General features: G+C 40.3%; 1 pseudogene; it reads right to left on the reverse strand.

Moving 5' to 3' along the window:
* Positions 1–5,442: 5,442 nt before the first annotated feature.
* LOC115667446 (GDP-mannose transporter GONST1-like) lies at positions 5,443–16,915 on the reverse strand (annotated as a pseudogene).

Here is a 16,915-nt window from a genome sequence, read left to right on the forward strand (position 1 = left end):
ACCCCAGCCACCTTCCATTCACCCAGTACTTAGTGGGTGGCTGGCTTTGTGCGTTGGCTCGCCGGAAGAATCGACGTGGACTGGATGGTTCACAAACTCGCCGGAAGAACCTGCAAAACAGCAATGCACCTTGGCTCGATGGATGGCTAGAACCGGCACTTCAGTACAAGCTGCAGGGACGTTGTGGGCTCGGCAGCTCGTCGCCGTCAGTCGGAGGTGATCTCGAGCCCGGGAACAGCGTTGAGGTCGGGACGGGAGCAGAGGCATCGGCTGTGGTCGTCGGGCTGCAACTGCAAAGGCTGGGATGAAAGCAACAGGCTGTCGTCGAAGTAGGGGCTACGCTACAGGACTTTCTCGGGGCGTCGACTCGTCGGGACAAGGGCCTCCACAGGATCGGTAGGCTGCAGCGGCTCTCCGGGTGCTTCTTTGTGCGACTTATGAGGCAGCAAGGTTGGTCATCGCGAAGCAGCCAGCAGCAGCGGCTCCGGTGCAGCAATAATGGCGTCGGGTTGCGGGGGTGGAAGGAAGAAGATGACTTCCGCTCTCTTCTTTCACTCTTGTCCTATCTCTCTTGTCCTTTTATCGTCACACCACCAGAAGAGCCCTCGCCCTTTCTAGTCCGCAAGAGGTCCTTTTATAGGTGAGAATGGCTTTCGATCGCTTATTGTTGCACGGAAGCTTCATAGAATCTGCACGGAAGCTACACAGAATCACGCATGGAATCTGCACGCATTGCTGCAACGTAAAACGAATACAAAATGGACAGAGTTCGGAATAACATAATTGTTATAATTATCCCTAAAGCTATGCTAAAATCGAAAGATTCCTCAAAACAAACAAATTTAAAAGAGAAAAGTGGCAGTTGGCAGTGACACCATCTGATTTTGGTCCTTCGATCGGGTATTATTGAACGGAAGCTACACAGAATCTGCACGTAATCTGCACAGAAGTTGCACGGAAACGAATACAAAATGGATAGAGTTCGGAGTACCATAATTGTTAATAAAATCGTACAATCACAATATCGAGATTGCATATTCAAATTGATGGAAGAGCAAGTACCTGGCGAGGGATTTTATCAGCCTCGCTGACCCCAGCCACCTTCCATTCACCCAGTACTTAGTGGGTGGCTGGCTTTGTGTGTTGGCTCGTCGGAAGAATCGACGTGGACTGGATGGTTCACAAACTCTCCGGAAGAACCTGCAAAACAGCAATGCACCTTGGCTCGATGGATGGCTAGAATCGGCACTTCAGTACAAGCTACAGGGACGTTGTGGGCTCAGCAGCTCGTCGCCATCGTCGGAGGTGATCTCAAGCCCGGGAAGCCAGCGTTGAGGTCGGGACGGGGAGCTTGGCGGCGGCTGTGGTCGTCGGGCACTGCATAGCTCAGTCAGAATTTGAAAGCAGCAGGTGTATCGTCGAAGTAGGGGCAACGCTACAGGACTTTCTCGGGGCGTCGACTCGTCGAGACAAGGGCCTCCACAAGATCGGTAGGCTGCAGCGGCTCTCCGGGTGCTTCTTTGTGCGACTTATGAGGCAAGCAAGGTTGGTCATCGCGAGGCGCCTAGCAACAGCGGCTCCGGTGCGGCAGCAATAATGGCGTCGGGTTGCGGGGTGGAAGGAAGAAGATGACTTCCGCTCTCTTCTTTCACTCTTGTCCTATCTCTCTTGTCCATTTATCGTCACACCACCAGAAGAGCCCTCGCCCTTTTTTGTCCGCAAGAGGTCCTTTTATGGGTGAGAATGGCTTCGATCAGTTATTGTTGCACGAAAACTTCATAGAATCTGCACAGAAGCTACACAGAATCTGCACAGAAGTTACACAGAAACGAATACAAAATGGACAGAGTTCGGAGTAACATAATTGTTATTAAAACCGTGCTATCATAATATCGAGATTGCATATTCAAATTGATGGAAGAGCATGTACAAGGCTGTGGATTTTGTCAGCCTCGCCGACCTGAGCCACATTCCGTTCACCCAGTACTTGGTTGGCAAGATGGGTAGCGTGAACTCGAAAAGAGAACGACCGGAGCCACCTTCCATTCATGCAGTACTCGGTGAGCAAGATGGGTAAGGAGAACCTGAGAAGAGAACGGAAAAATGTGAGCACATCATGGGATGATATCTCGAGTAGGCCTTCTTGGCATAAGGTCATCGAGCCTTATAAGAGTACTGACATAACCATCCATTTCGAGATTGCATATTCAAATTGATAGATACAGGGGATTCGTGTTGATAGCACTAATAGGTTTTCAGAAATTACCAACCTTTTTTTTTATAATAATTATCCCTAAAGCTATGCTAAAATCGAAAGATTCCTCAAAACAAACAAATTTAAAAGAGAAAAGTGGCAGTTGGCAGTGACACCATCTGATTTTGGTCCTTCGATCGGGTATTATTGCACGGAAGCTACACAGAATCTGCACGGAAGCTGCATAGAATCTGCACGAAATCTCCACAGAAGTTGCACAGAAATGAATACAAAATGGATAGAGTTCGGAGTACCATAATTGTTAATAAAATCGTACAATCACAATATCGAGATTGCATATTCAAATTGATGGAAGAGCAAGTATCTGGCGAGGGATTTTATCAGCCTCGCTGACCCCAGCCACCTTCCATTCACCCAGTACTTAGTGGGAAATATGTGTATTCGAAACCAACAAAAACCAGTCTAACTCTTGCTTTAACTGAAGCGAATGAACATCCATTAGTAATGGGCTATGCAATGGGGATTAACATTACTTGATCTGTGAGCTATGAAGGAACTTCAATCAGCAGCTAGATCGAGGACAGTGGTCTTGATTATTGCTTATGGTCGGAATCACAGTGAACGAATAAGTCTCGCTCAATCTTCATCAGTTCAAGAATCTCGAACGTGAAATCGAGTAAAACAGAGCAATCATGTTCTATGCCCCGTCGTTACTACTAGCGGTTGTTGATGGACAACTAGCGATTGAGATGGTGGTCGACGGACGAAGTCAAGAAATATATGAAGATACAGAATAATGGTGCAGTAGGATCCTCAGTATAAGGTTTGATACGCAGGAAAGCTGAACTTTCCCTGAAGCTTCTTCCCTAAGGGAGTTCTATTTTAGTGTCGTCACTTAATGCAAATATGGGAAGGAAAATTGTTGCTTTGGCTAAAGTAAGGGTTGAATTTTAGGCAATAAATCTTCTTTAATGATATTCCCTAGATCCTCCCTTTGTTTTCCGACCCATTTCTAGTTACCTTGTTGGGCGAAGGATGATATAGGTTTTCTTCTCATAGTCAAACTCAACAAATAATTGTAGAAACCTTAATTTGGATCTAAATATCCAAATTAATTTGCAAGAATAACTCACAGAAAAGAGAGAAGAAAAACTAAATTCATTTGCAAGATGGCCTATTATTTTTTAGACAGAATAGATCGGCATCATCCTTTGATGAAGAGCCTTTCAAGAGTAAAAGAGAAAAATGGAAGTTGGCACTGACACCACCGGATTTTGGTCCTTCGATCAATTATTGTTGCACGGAAGCTTCATAGAATCTGCACGGAAGCTACACAGAATCTGCATGGAATCTGCACAGAAGTTGCACAGAAACGAATACAAAATGGACAAAGTTCGGAGTAACATAATTGTTATTAAAATCGTGCTATCATAATATCGAGATTGCATATTCAAATTGATGGAAGAGCATGTACAAGCCTGGGGATTTTGTCAGCCTCGCCGACCTGAGCCACATTCCGTTCACCCAGTACTTGGTTGGCAAGATGGGTAGGGTGAACTCGAAAAGAGAACGATTGGAGCCACCTTCCATTCATGCAGTACTCGGTGAGCAAGATGGGTAAGGAGAACCTGAGAAGAGAACGGAAAAATGTGAGCACGTCATGGGATGATATCTCGAGTAGGCCTTCTTGGCATAAGGTCATCGAGCCTTATAAGTGTACTGACATAACCATCTATTTCGAGATTGCATATTCAAATTAATATATACAGGGGATTAGTGTTGATAGCACTAATAGGTTTTCAGAAATTACCAACCTTTTTTTCTTATAATTATCCCTAAAGCTATGCTAAAATCGAAAGATTCCTCAAAACAAACAAATTTAAAAGAGAAAAGTGGCAGTTGGCAGTGACACCATCTGATTTTGGTCCTTCGATCGGGTATTATTGCACGGAAGCTACACAGAATCTGCACGGAAGCTGCACAGAATCTGCACGGAAGTTGCACAAAAACGAATACAAAATGGATAGAGTTCGGAGTACCATAATTGTTAATAAAATCGTACAATCACAATATCGAGATTGCATATTCAAATTGATGGAAGAGCAAGTACCTGGCGAGGGATTTTATCAGCCTCGCTAACCCTAGCCACCTTCCATTCACCAAGTACTTAGTGGGAAATATGTGTACGGAGAACCCGATAAGAGAATGACCTAAGTTGCCTTCCATTCACCCAGTACTTGGTGGGCAAGATGGATAGGTACAACCTGATAAGAGAACGGAAAAATGTGAGTACATGGTGCGATGATATCTTGAAGAGGCCTTCTTGGAAGAAGGTCGTCGAGCCTTATAAGAGTATTGACATAACCATCCATTTCGAGATTGCATATTCAAATTGATGAACACGGGGGATTCGTGTTGATAGCACTAATAGGTTTTCAGAAATTACTAACCTCTTTTTTTATAATTATACCTAGAGCTATGCTAAAACTGAAAGATTCCTCAAAAGAAACTAACTTAAAAAGAGAAAAATGACAGTTGGCACTGACACCATCGGATTTTGGTCCTACGATCAGTTATTGTTGCACGAAAGCTGCAGAGAATTTGCACGAAAGCTGCATGAAATCTGCACAGAAGTTGTATAGAAACGAATACAAAATGGATAGAGTTCGGAGTAGCATAATTGTTAATAAAATCGTACTATCACATTATCGAGATTGCATATTCAAATTGATGGAAAAACAAGTACCTGGCGGGGGATTTTGTCAGCCTCGCCAACCTGAGCCACCTTCCATTCACCTAGTACTTGGCGGGCAAGCTAGGTAGGGAGAAGCCGATAAGAGAACGACCTAAGCCACCTTCCTTTCACGTAGTACTTGGTGGGCAGGATAGGTAAGGAGAACCTGATAAGAGAACGGAAAAATGTGAGCGCATGGTGGGATGATATCTCAAGCAGGCCTTCTTGTAAGAAGGTCGTCGAGCCTTATAAGAGTATTGAAAAAAACCATCCATTTCGAGATTGCATAATCAAATTAATGGACATAGGGGATTTGTGTTGATAGCACTAATAGGTTTTCAGAAATTACCAACCTTTTTTTTTTATAACTATACCTGGATCTATGCTAGAACTGAAAGATTCCTCAAAAGAAACTAATTTAAAAGAGAAAAATGGCAGTTTGTACTGACACCATCGGATTTTGGTCCTTCGATCAGTTTTTGTTGCACGAAAGCTATACAGAATCTGCACAGAAGCTGCACTGAATCTGCATAGAAGTTGTACAAAAACGAATACAAAATGGATGGAATTCGGAGTACCATAATTGTTAATAAAATCGTACTATCACAATATCGAGATTGCATATTCAAATTGATTGAAGAGCAAGTACCTGGCAGGGGATTTTGTCAATCTCGCCGACTTGAGCCACCTTCCACCTTCAATTCACTGTATAAATTGCTAAAACCAAATCATTTTTAGACGCTAAAAACAGTGATGAGGACTGCACGACTCAATCAAAAATAGAAACTTAGGCCATCATCCAAGTATTCCAAACTTATTTATGGGTGTTAGCGTTTGACATCATTTGATCATGCAACTTGGAAAATACACAAACCTTTTAAGAAGAATAAAATGAAATTGACAAAAGAACCGATGATATTTTGACAGTGCAAATGGTTTTAGATAATCGTCTGAGTATAAAAAGTACATGCAAGTTGCCAAAAAGAATTAACCTACAGATATCGGCATATCTAAAAGTGTAAGAGAGCGAGCTATCTCCAACCTCAGCCTAACATAACTACGTGCAACAAGATGGAACCACACAGAGAATTAAAATTCAGATCAAGATATTTGGAAATATTGTTTTGTTCAGCTTCCAAGCCCTCAAGATGGTAAGGCATTTAATTAAAAATACAACATACAAGACAAGTGAAACATAGTACAATGTTCTAAGAAGAACAAAACCTGATAGAAGTACACGTGAAACGAAAGCTGCAAGAAGCAGCAAACTTTAACTGACATGTGACAATTCACACATGACTAGAGCGAACAAGATAGTCTTCGTCTGAAAATTTTGTCAACTAGGACTCAGGTGTTTAAACTGAAAATGAGTTGGAAAGACTAATGAAAAATGTCAACATAAGATCAAAAATTGCTGTAGTCAATATGTACTTACGATTCATGTTTTTCTTAATTTCTTCCCCTTCAGGGAGCAATCAGGGCTCAACTAACAGGAAGTCACACCCATGTTCCTGTGGGCAAAAAACCACAGTTCGTCCACTAGCTGCTTAAAGTCTATTTATTGGCTAAAATCAGGATTCCTTTAGTAAACCACAACATGCAGTAACCGCTGTCCAAGAAACTCTAGCTAAGTTTGCGCAATATTGTATTGATATCAGACAGCAAACTTGATGTTCAAAACTGCACGTGGTGGCCCCTGTTTGATGAAGAAACCACATAGAAGTGAAGCTGATAGCTAACCCAAGAATCCCACTAAATAGCAACACCAAACAAAAGGTTGGTAACCTTAAAAGAGGTCTGCAACTACGTACATACAAAGAAAATATCATAAGCTTAATTATAACAGGTTTAAAACTACATATTGCACCTATCGTGCAAGCACGTTTTCTTGATTAGAAAAGAATAGAAGCTTAATAACATTTAGTCAATACAAATGGCAAGATCGTGAAAACATTGTTTCTTCATATTAGACAGGACATCCTTATCTTACTTACAATCACGAGTGACAGGTATCTACGCGTTTAATATGGATCGCAACATTACACATTGTCAAAAGAACACATTCAGCCGTTAAAGAGAATAATTAGCAAATGACATGAAGTGAGAGGCTACTTAAAAGTTGAAACTATATACAGCCACATGAGATTCCAGCTAATGGTCAAGGACAAATACATCGCTACCAGGTTGAAGGCACCCAATATACTAAAGGATAATCAAGATATAAAGCTTAAACTCAGTCACCTATCAGCAGAAGATTTTACAAACATATCAATAATACATAAACAAAAGGAAAATAATTTTAACAAGATCATGGGGCAAATAAATAATCATGAAAGGAAGAAAGAGAAAACTCACGTATCAATCAGATAGTCCACCACACTGAAAACACATAAGAATAACTCCAAGGGGCAAAGAAAGGGCAATGTTTAGAAGGACCATAGAGAACTCATTCAAGTTTCCAGATTTTGTGACTTGCTTTGCTTTATCCATGACTTTACGTAGTGTTAGCTGCATTGAAAAAAACGAGTAAATAGATAAGTGGATGCACACCAGTTCAATTTCAATTGGCTACTCAAACGAGTAGAGGAGATTGGTGAGAGAAAAGAATGACGGATCCCATAACCCATTCAGGATAAGCTCGTGCGTTTTAACAGTCACTGGGATCAATAATAGAGAAGTGGCAGTATGCAGACTTCATTGCACTTACAGCCAACTTAAGACCGAATTGTCATCTAGCTAATTTATGCACAAAATATGCGATTTCATCTGTTCACCTAGAGATGGCCTCCCTGTTTGGGATGGTTGCTCAGGGAGTCTGTTCTACATTTTTTAGAAGTTTCAGCAGTTTGTATAAGCATTTGGCAAATCAAAGTAGAATCAGTGAAAACCATAGCAGTTCTGATTTGAAGTAACTAGTGAAAGTACTTTTGCACATTTCATATGAAACTTGAAAAGTTTATTCTGACCTCAACAGTTCTCATTACATTATTATCAATGCAAATTCTACACTCTATGTCAAACATCTAAAAATAGTTAATTGAAGCTTCCACATGACATTAAAGAACCTTGAGCATACTCACCGAATATGATGCCGTTAAGAAACAATTAGTAATCTGCCATTCATAGCCAATTGGATGGAAAGAAAAATCGGTAATCCCTTCAGAAGTTTCTGAAACGATCTGCCAAATCAATCAGAACTTTTAGTAGACAAAAATTTCTGAATTCATGAAATGTCCTAACGTAGCAATCTGTCCGAAAGAGGACAATGAAGCGTAATCATGCAGGAGAGCTAATCTTTCTGCAGAGACTACTGATGGAAATTTAAAGTGCAGAAGAACCGTAAGAGTATGCAGCTACAACCATGCACTTAATTATTAAGCACCTCACAGATTAGTTTGACAATAGAAGATGCATGGACATCCACATTCTCTCATGGACTTAACAGAAGATTCAATACACCAGAATAATGCTTGCTACGTTTGTAAGAACAACTCAGCAAGATGAGTCGACGCTTCCGTCAGGTGGACCAAATTTTAGGTTATATACTTTCTGTTACGCAACTACAAGCTCTCTCTGTAACTGGAAATTGTCAATCTTGATCTTGGTCCTCATGAAATGAAATGAAAAGTCAGAAACAGACAATCAAGAATAAGGCAGCCCAAAATCTATCATTATGATGCTTGTTAAATAGGTACATCTCCGCAACTGCTGTAATCACATTCATAACATTCTTCAGGACAGTAACCATGGCAACATTTATGTACTTTAAGCTGCAGAAACAACAGAGACAAGTCAATATAATTGACTCATTGAAAAAGGTTTATATAATCTTGTGGAAGAAATTTTGTAGTTTTAGAGAGGAAAAGTTAATGAAGATATTTGGCAAGGGCGTCGCTATCCATCCCAATTTTGACTAAGACACTCCTTTTCTCTTGTGAACTTACCGAAATACCCTCATCTCTCCCTTTCTCTTCAATTTATTGTTTCTTCTTTTATCAGGCTAACCCATTTCTTTTTTTATCGGGCTAACTCACAAAATCAAATCACCATTTCAGTGCCCTATATGCCCCATCCATACCAATCATCAAGCGACTCTAAACTCTCTCTAGGATAAGTTCAAGGGGAGTTGTTATCAAAGATTAGGTGGTGGACCTCACAAGACAGGTACTCCTAGAGAACACTGACAGCCGCATTTAACCCAGAGAATAGAATACTGAGTAATTTTATTTTTGATATAAATCTTATAAGTTAATCCCCTCATTAGCTTCGCTCACTAAATGAAAGAAAAATGACGCGTGAGCCGAAAAAATTGGGCGGAAAACATTCCGCGCACCCGCACCCGCACCGAATACAGAAATAGTGGATAAATTGTCAAAAAGAAATAGTATCTTATTTGGGGTTTTGGCTTCCCATGGGATCCTTGATCAATGGAAAATTGTTAGCTGCGTCCGAATCATATAGATCTGGTGCATGTCATCCGTCGGATCGTGTGGACCCCATGTGGGGCCCACAAGATTAATTGGCCAACTGAAATTACAATAACTCGTCAAGCCCGCCAATTTGTACATAATTTGCGCCGGCTTGACCAGCCAGGCCGCTCGGGTTACAAATAACTCTATTTATTATTAATAATCGATGCATTTGATTTTATATCTGTGAAAGTCAACTCAGTTTAATCATATGATAGCGCGAGGATTGAGTGCCTTTGTACCTTTCAAGCAACATCCACCGCACAAGGATATAAACTTTCTCCATAAGTGATTAATTAATGCAGCAGAATTTATCAGGATCAATATTCTTTTTTGGGGGGTCAATTATAATCAATCTCCTCCTCCTCCATCCAAAAGTAAGTTCTAGAACACGACATGCCTACACCTCAGTTTCTTGTTTAGTACTCAATTGGAACTGAAATGATTGATGCGTGCCCACATGGTCCTTTTTCCTAAACTAAATGTCAAAAATTGATGCTGATTGAGACTGATACAAACAAAAACATGGCCACTCGAAAGCTGAAAAAGCAAATACCCTGCTGAAAAGACGGAATAAAATACATAATTTCATCTTTTTTCTTATGTACTCCGTAGGATGACGTGGCTTTCCAAAACGGGTCGCTCATATCACCGACGATTTTAGGACACGATGTACAACTGAAGCTGAAGCAGTGACAGATTGAAAACAAGTGGCAGAACATGTCGGATCAGATAACGGAACATCAAACGAAAAAGACCGAGCCATCTTCCCTCCGAAAACTACTACAAAAGCAGACTACCCATCAACACTATTGAGCGGTTTAGGATGATTTCTTCCTGCAACCCCAACGAGTTAGCGAAGACAAGAGAGGCAGCTAGTCATTTGATGTGGGGGTGCGCATCGGGTTGCGGCCGAGAAGAAAGCCGAAGATTTACCCACAAGGGCTTTGAAGCTCCGGAACACACAGGCGAACACGAGAAGCTTTATGCGTCCGCGCCAGGAAGGAGGATGAAGAAGCAGCTCTTGCCTCTTCCCTGCCGATTCCTTCTCTTTCATGGCTTCCTGCGTGGGAGCCATCGGGCTTTCTTTGTCGTGCTTTTTAGAGAGAGAGAGAGAGAGAGAAATGAGGTCTGGTCTTGCTTGGTGGAGAGATGTGATATTTATACGTAGTCTTCCGTCTTTGGCTGTCTGGTCGGTGGAATGTGCGTGTTGGTCGAGGAGGTTTCCTTGAAGGTTCCTGGCATGCTGCTAATACGATTAAGTCGTCGACAGAAAGAGCGGTTAACAAAGATATAACAAAATTCGATTACGTGTGACGACTAAAAAAGACAATCCATCCCCTCCGCAGTCACTTTGTTTATCGATTAGTACGTCAATTCAGTATATCTCTGAATTATTCTAAGTGGTCGTCAACAGAAGCACGAATTTATAAGTCATCGACGGAGATCAACGGCCTGCTCACGCGCGCAAGCGATTCTTCGCTGTTTGCACCTTCCTAGTTGTTATTTGTTGGTTCTTCCCTGGCTCTTTCTTGATAAAACTACAACTACTTGCAGAAACCAGTCTCTGGAGAAGACTTTAGTACATTTTATGGAAAAAAGACTAGGTACGCAGATGATGTAACACCTTTTTTACACATCCTTTATCTAACACGGTAGTTTTGTTTTGGACAAATATCGGGTACATAGGCCGTGTAACTCTTCTGATACCATCAAATCTGTGGATAGTTTTATTTTTTTAATAAGTAATTAATGGTTCATCTCAATGATGAGAAATGTGGAATGTGTAGGAAAAAAAGTCGCACGGGCATGTCAACTCTAGTAATATGATGGACCCTATTATCAAACCAATCGTGAGTCCTGACCTCAACGACCCAAATAGCTTAGGTTTTTTCGTGAAACGTCAACTTTCGATGAGGCCTACTCCTCTTAAGATTTAGATTGGGTTTACACGGTTGATCCTTGCCAATGCTCGGGCTAAAGCATTCACAACATGCTATGTGAAATGATTTTGTAAGCTCAAAAAAAAAAAAAAAACAACAAACGATCTGACTATTCACGAAAGGAATTGCACGGAAAAAAGTCGGCGCATGAAAAATAATAATACTTCCCACAATTTATAAACGAACCCCAAGTCTCTAACCATTATTCACAACAGTTCTCTATCATTCTCCCAACATAACAAAATCAGACGATCGTTGACAAAAAGGGCGGACAAGGGGATCGCCCATCAACATGTGCCGGCTAATGCACTTCTGGTGTTCGGATGATGTTCTGTATCCACACGCAGCGGAGCCGAAGGTTTCCTCGAAGGATCCCAAGAGGACTTGTCCTCGGCGGCATCAGTCAATGCTTCGTCTTCCACTGCATCGACTCGAATACGTTGCTTGACCCTTCCCCCGACTTCCATATATTTTATTCTAATGAGTCTTGTTTCATCTAGTCGTGCATTTGCTTCTCGTACAAGAAATTGAAAGGACTGATTTGATTTGTGGAAATTGATCTGTAATGTCCCGGTGATGGTTGTTCGTTGTGACTCGCTGTCCATATACTTATTGATTTCATCGGATCATTTCTTAAATTAATCTCGTAAATCATTCTTGACCATTACGCCCTTAACACCAATTTTCGAATCGCGGGTACAAAGTTCAACACCCCCATAGTAATCTTATTGTAGACACAAATTTAATTGCTTAATACCCTCACTTGTTCGTTTTTTTCTTCCTCTTCTTTTGGATCTTAGTTCAACTGTAGGACCTAACCTGCAGCAACTCCCAATTCTAAGTAAACTCCAGATAGTTGATACTACTTCTTGGAACCATACATTAAATATTGCTCCCGCCAGTGTATGCTCTCTTAGCTTCACTAATTAAATCAAGGAAAATGACACTGGAGCCGACAAAATTGGACCGAAAACATTCCGAGCACGCACACCAAAAAATTCGGCTTCTTTTTTAAGTAAGTTAAAGGAAATAATATCCTAAATTGGGTTTTGGCATTTCATGGAATCTTTGATCTACATAAACTCACGGACGATGACTAACTCAAGAATCCAAATCACTTATATATATATATATATATATATATATATATATATATATATATATATATCCTAAAAAACGAGCCTCGTAAGTCAAACTCTATTTCATGGCTTTTCCTCGGACTTTTTCAAGCATCCGACTAATTTTTACAAGATTTCAATCATTCTTCCTCTACATTGGGTAATTAGCGCTCTTCATATAATGCCCGACCCGTTTATGGCCATTGCTAGTCTAAGAAGATACACATTGTAGCTTCAGCCAAAGTAAGTGCCAGACCAAATAACGTATACATCGTTTGCATAATTACCTAGAAAATTTACTACGTCGTACATCCCCCTAATCGTATCCTCTGTGTTGTTCGACCCATTTCTAATTATCTCATTGATTGAAGGATATAGTTTTTCTTCTAAGAGCCAAACCCAACAAATAATTCTAAAAACATTAGGCTCAACAAATCTCATAAAATGGTAATTTCAATTATGTAGTGTAGCAATATAAAACTAAAGTCCATTCGATATATTTAATCACTTCTATCCCTAGGGGCTAGGGCCTGCAATGTATATGGATGGGCTAGAAAAAGAGTGCTACATTGAATAGCCCAACTAAGCCCAAAGTGTAAGGTTTTTGGCTTTTCATGCGGTCCCAATTGAGGGGAAATTATTAGTTGGACTCGAACCATATAAGTCTAGTGCATGTCGTCCGTTGCATGTGTGGACCGCATGTGGGGCCCACAAGATCATTGGGTCAATTGAACTCGCAATGTCAAGCCCACCAATTTGCACGTAAGCTGTACTAGCTTGATCGGTGGGGTCGTTAGGTCCACGAATAGCCTTTGTCATTTTTTTACCAGCCAATGCATTTTTTTTTATCTCTGCAAAAGTCAGCCAACTCCGATCATACAACGAGCATCGTGTACCTTGGTACCCTTTCGAGATAAACCTTCCCCATAGGTGGTTAATTAATGTAGCAGAATTTGTCAGGATCAATTTTCTTTTTATGGGGGGTCAATGATAATAAATCTCGTCCTCCTCCTCCACCCAAAAATAAGTTCTGAAGCACCACGACATGCCTAGATCTTCGGTTTCTTGTCTAGCACCCAATTGGAACTGAAATGATTGATACGTGTCGACATGGTCCTTTTTCCTATACTAAGGTTCCGTTCGTTTGGCGGAAAATATTTAACGTTTTTAGAAAATATTTTTCGAAAAATCATTTTTCAGGAAAATAATTAGTTTTCCTTTGTTTGGTGATATGTGATTGAAAATATTTTCTGGTGTTTGGATCTCAATTGGAAAATGATTTCAATCCCATGATTTTATCTCAAGCAAAAAAAAAATTTCGAATTTTTAAATATTTTTATTTTAAAAATAAATAAAAAAATAAAAAAAAAGAAAAGAAAAGAAAAGAAAGAAAAGAATAAAATATTAAAAAAGTAAAAGGAAGCAATTCTAGATATTATTTTTACTTTCTTAGATTAGGAAATTTAATTTTCTAATTTTATACATGAACGTTTTCCTTGACCAGAAAGTATTTTCGGTTGACTAATCATTTTCGGCGAACCAAAAAGGTGAAAGTCTAGAAAATGGATTCGCGAAAAATACTTTTACTAAAATAAACGCACTGTAAATGTCAAAAGTTAATGCTGATTGTGACTCATACAAACCTAAAAATGGTGGCCACTAGAAAGCTGAGAAAGCAAATACCCTGCCGAAAAGACCTGAATAAAATACATATTATATATCTTTTTTCTAATGTACAGGAATTGAAAATCGAGCCTGTGGTACCACCGTAGGATGACGTGGCTTTCCAAAGCGGCAATTTTATAACACAGATGTATATACAAACTGAAGCAGTGAAAGATTGAAAAGAAGCGGCAGAAGATGTCGGCCGAGATAACGGAACACCGACGGACGAAAGGACGGAGCCATTTTCCCGCCGTTAAAGTGCAGAACAACCGACAGTAAGAGTATGCAGCTACAACCATGCACTTAATTATTAAGCACCTCACAGATTAGTTTGCCAATAGAAGATGCATGGACATCCACATTATCTCATGGACTTAACAGAAGATTCAGTACACCAGAATAATGCTTGCTACATTTGTAAAAAACAACTCAGCGAGATGAGTTCAGCGAGATGAGTCGATGCTTCCATCAGGTGGACCAATTTTTAGCTTATGTACATTCTGTTATGCAACTATAAGCTCTCTCTGTAGCTGGAAATTGTCAATCTTGATCTTGGTCCTCATGAAATGAAATGAACAGTCAGAAACAGACCATCAAGAACAAGCAGCCCATACTCTATCATTATGATGCTTATTAAATAGATACATCTCCCCAACTGCTGTAATCACATTCATAACATTCTTCAGGACAGTAACACTGGCAACTTTTATGTACTTTAAGCTGCAGAAACAACAGAGACAAGTCAATCTAATTGACTCATTGAAAGAGGTTTATATAATCTTATGGATGAAATTTTGTGGTTTTAGAGAGGAAAAGTTAATGAAGATATTTGGCAACAACGGTTGGTTTTATATCACAAAACCATGTGACAGGAATTTGGGGGCGAAAGACGGGAAATAAGTGGAACACTTATGTTCGTTAAGCCTTAAGAAAGGACTTTCTGTTTCATGCCTTGAAATGAAATATTGTTCCAATCTTTCAAATTACGAAAAAAATCTATATGATTTATACTAATATTATATGTGTTTTCTTTAATATTTGAGGTTCGCTCGATTCCATATGCTAAAAGCTAAAATTTTACTGCCCCATCCATAGAATAAAATAAACGGCCCTGCATAGAAACCTAAACCTGCTTTTTCTCACCGATAATCCAAAATCAACTGAAAAAAATGGTATATTGGAGTTCAGTATCATTTACCAGATGGAGGGAAAAAATTAGAGAGATTAACGAGTTCCGCGCAACTGTCAAACAAGATATGAAATTCCATGTTCTATGATGAGCAATGTTCGCATTGAATTAGCAGTATGGTTTAAGAATTCAAATATACATGGATCTTACAATGGGAAACTTTAAATATTCAGCAACTCAAATCACCATCAAGACAAGTACTCTAAACTCTCTCTAGGATAAGTTCAAGGGGAGTTGTTATCAAAGATTAGGTGGTGAACCACACAAGGTGGACACAGGTACTCCTAGAGAATACTGATAGCCGCATTTGACCCAGGGAACAGAATACTTAGTAATTTTATTGTTGATATAAATCTTATAAGTTAATACCCTCATTTTGTTTTTTGCTTTGTTTTGGATCTCAGTTTAACTAGAGGAACTAACCTGCAGCACAGTCCCCTTCCAAGTAAACTCCGGATAGCTGATACTACTTTTCAAAAACATGCATTAAACATTGCTCTAGCCCACCAATTTGCACGTAAGCTGCACTGGCTTGACCAGCCAGGCTGCTCAGGTCACGAATAATTCTGATTATCGTTACTAATCGATGCATTTATTTTATCTTTACGAAAGTCAACCGAGTCCAATCATACGACGACACAAGCATCGAGTACCTTTGTACCTTTCGAGCAACATCCAATGCACAAGCATCGAGTACCTTTGTACCTTTCGAGCAACATCCAATGCACAAGGATCTAAACTTTCCCCTCAAGTGATTAATTAATGTAGCAGAACTTATCAGGATCAATTTTCTTGTTTGGGGGGTCAATGATAAACGGTCTCGTCGTCCTCCTCCTTCCAAAAGTAAATTCTAAAGCACAACATGCCTACATCTCTTGGTATCTTGTCTAATACCCAATTGGAACTAAAATGATTGATGCCTGTCCACATGGTCCTTTTCCTAAACTAAATGTCAAAAATTGATGCCGATTGAGACTGATACAAATAAAAGCATGACCACTTGAAAGCTGAAAAAGTAAATATCCTGCTGAAAAGACCGAATGAAATACATGTTATCGATCTTCTTCTCATGTACAAGAATTGAAAATCGAGCCTGTGGTACTGGAGGATGACTTGGCTTTCCGAGATGGGTCGCTCATATCACCGACGACTTTAGGACACGATGCACAACTGAAGCAGTGAAAGATTGAAAACAAGTGGCAGAAGATAACAGAACATCAGACGAAAGAGACGGAGCCATTTTCCCGCCGAAAACTACTACAAAAAGCGGAACAGGACACAGAACTCAGGAATCGAACACAACTACCCATCAACACTATCAAGCGACCTGGGGCGATTTCTTCTTGCAACCCCAATGAGTGAGCGAAGACAAGAGAGGTGACTTGTGATTTGATGCGGTGGTGCACAGGGCCTTGCGGCTGAGAAGAAAGCCGAAGGTTTTACCCACAGGGACTTTGAAGCTCCGGAGCAAACAGGCAAACACGAGGCGCTTTATGTGCCCGCGCCGGGGAGGATGAACAAGCAGCTCTTGCCTCTTCCCTGCCGATTCCTTCAGTTTCATGGCTTCCTGCTTGGGAGCCAT

This window comes from Syzygium oleosum, unplaced genomic scaffold (assembly GCF_021117445.2).
Source record: "Syzygium oleosum isolate NSW1041296 unplaced genomic scaffold, Sole_v2.1 Sole_v2.06, whole genome shotgun sequence".
Lineage (NCBI taxonomy): Eukaryota > Viridiplantae > Streptophyta > Magnoliopsida > Myrtales > Myrtaceae > Syzygium > Syzygium oleosum.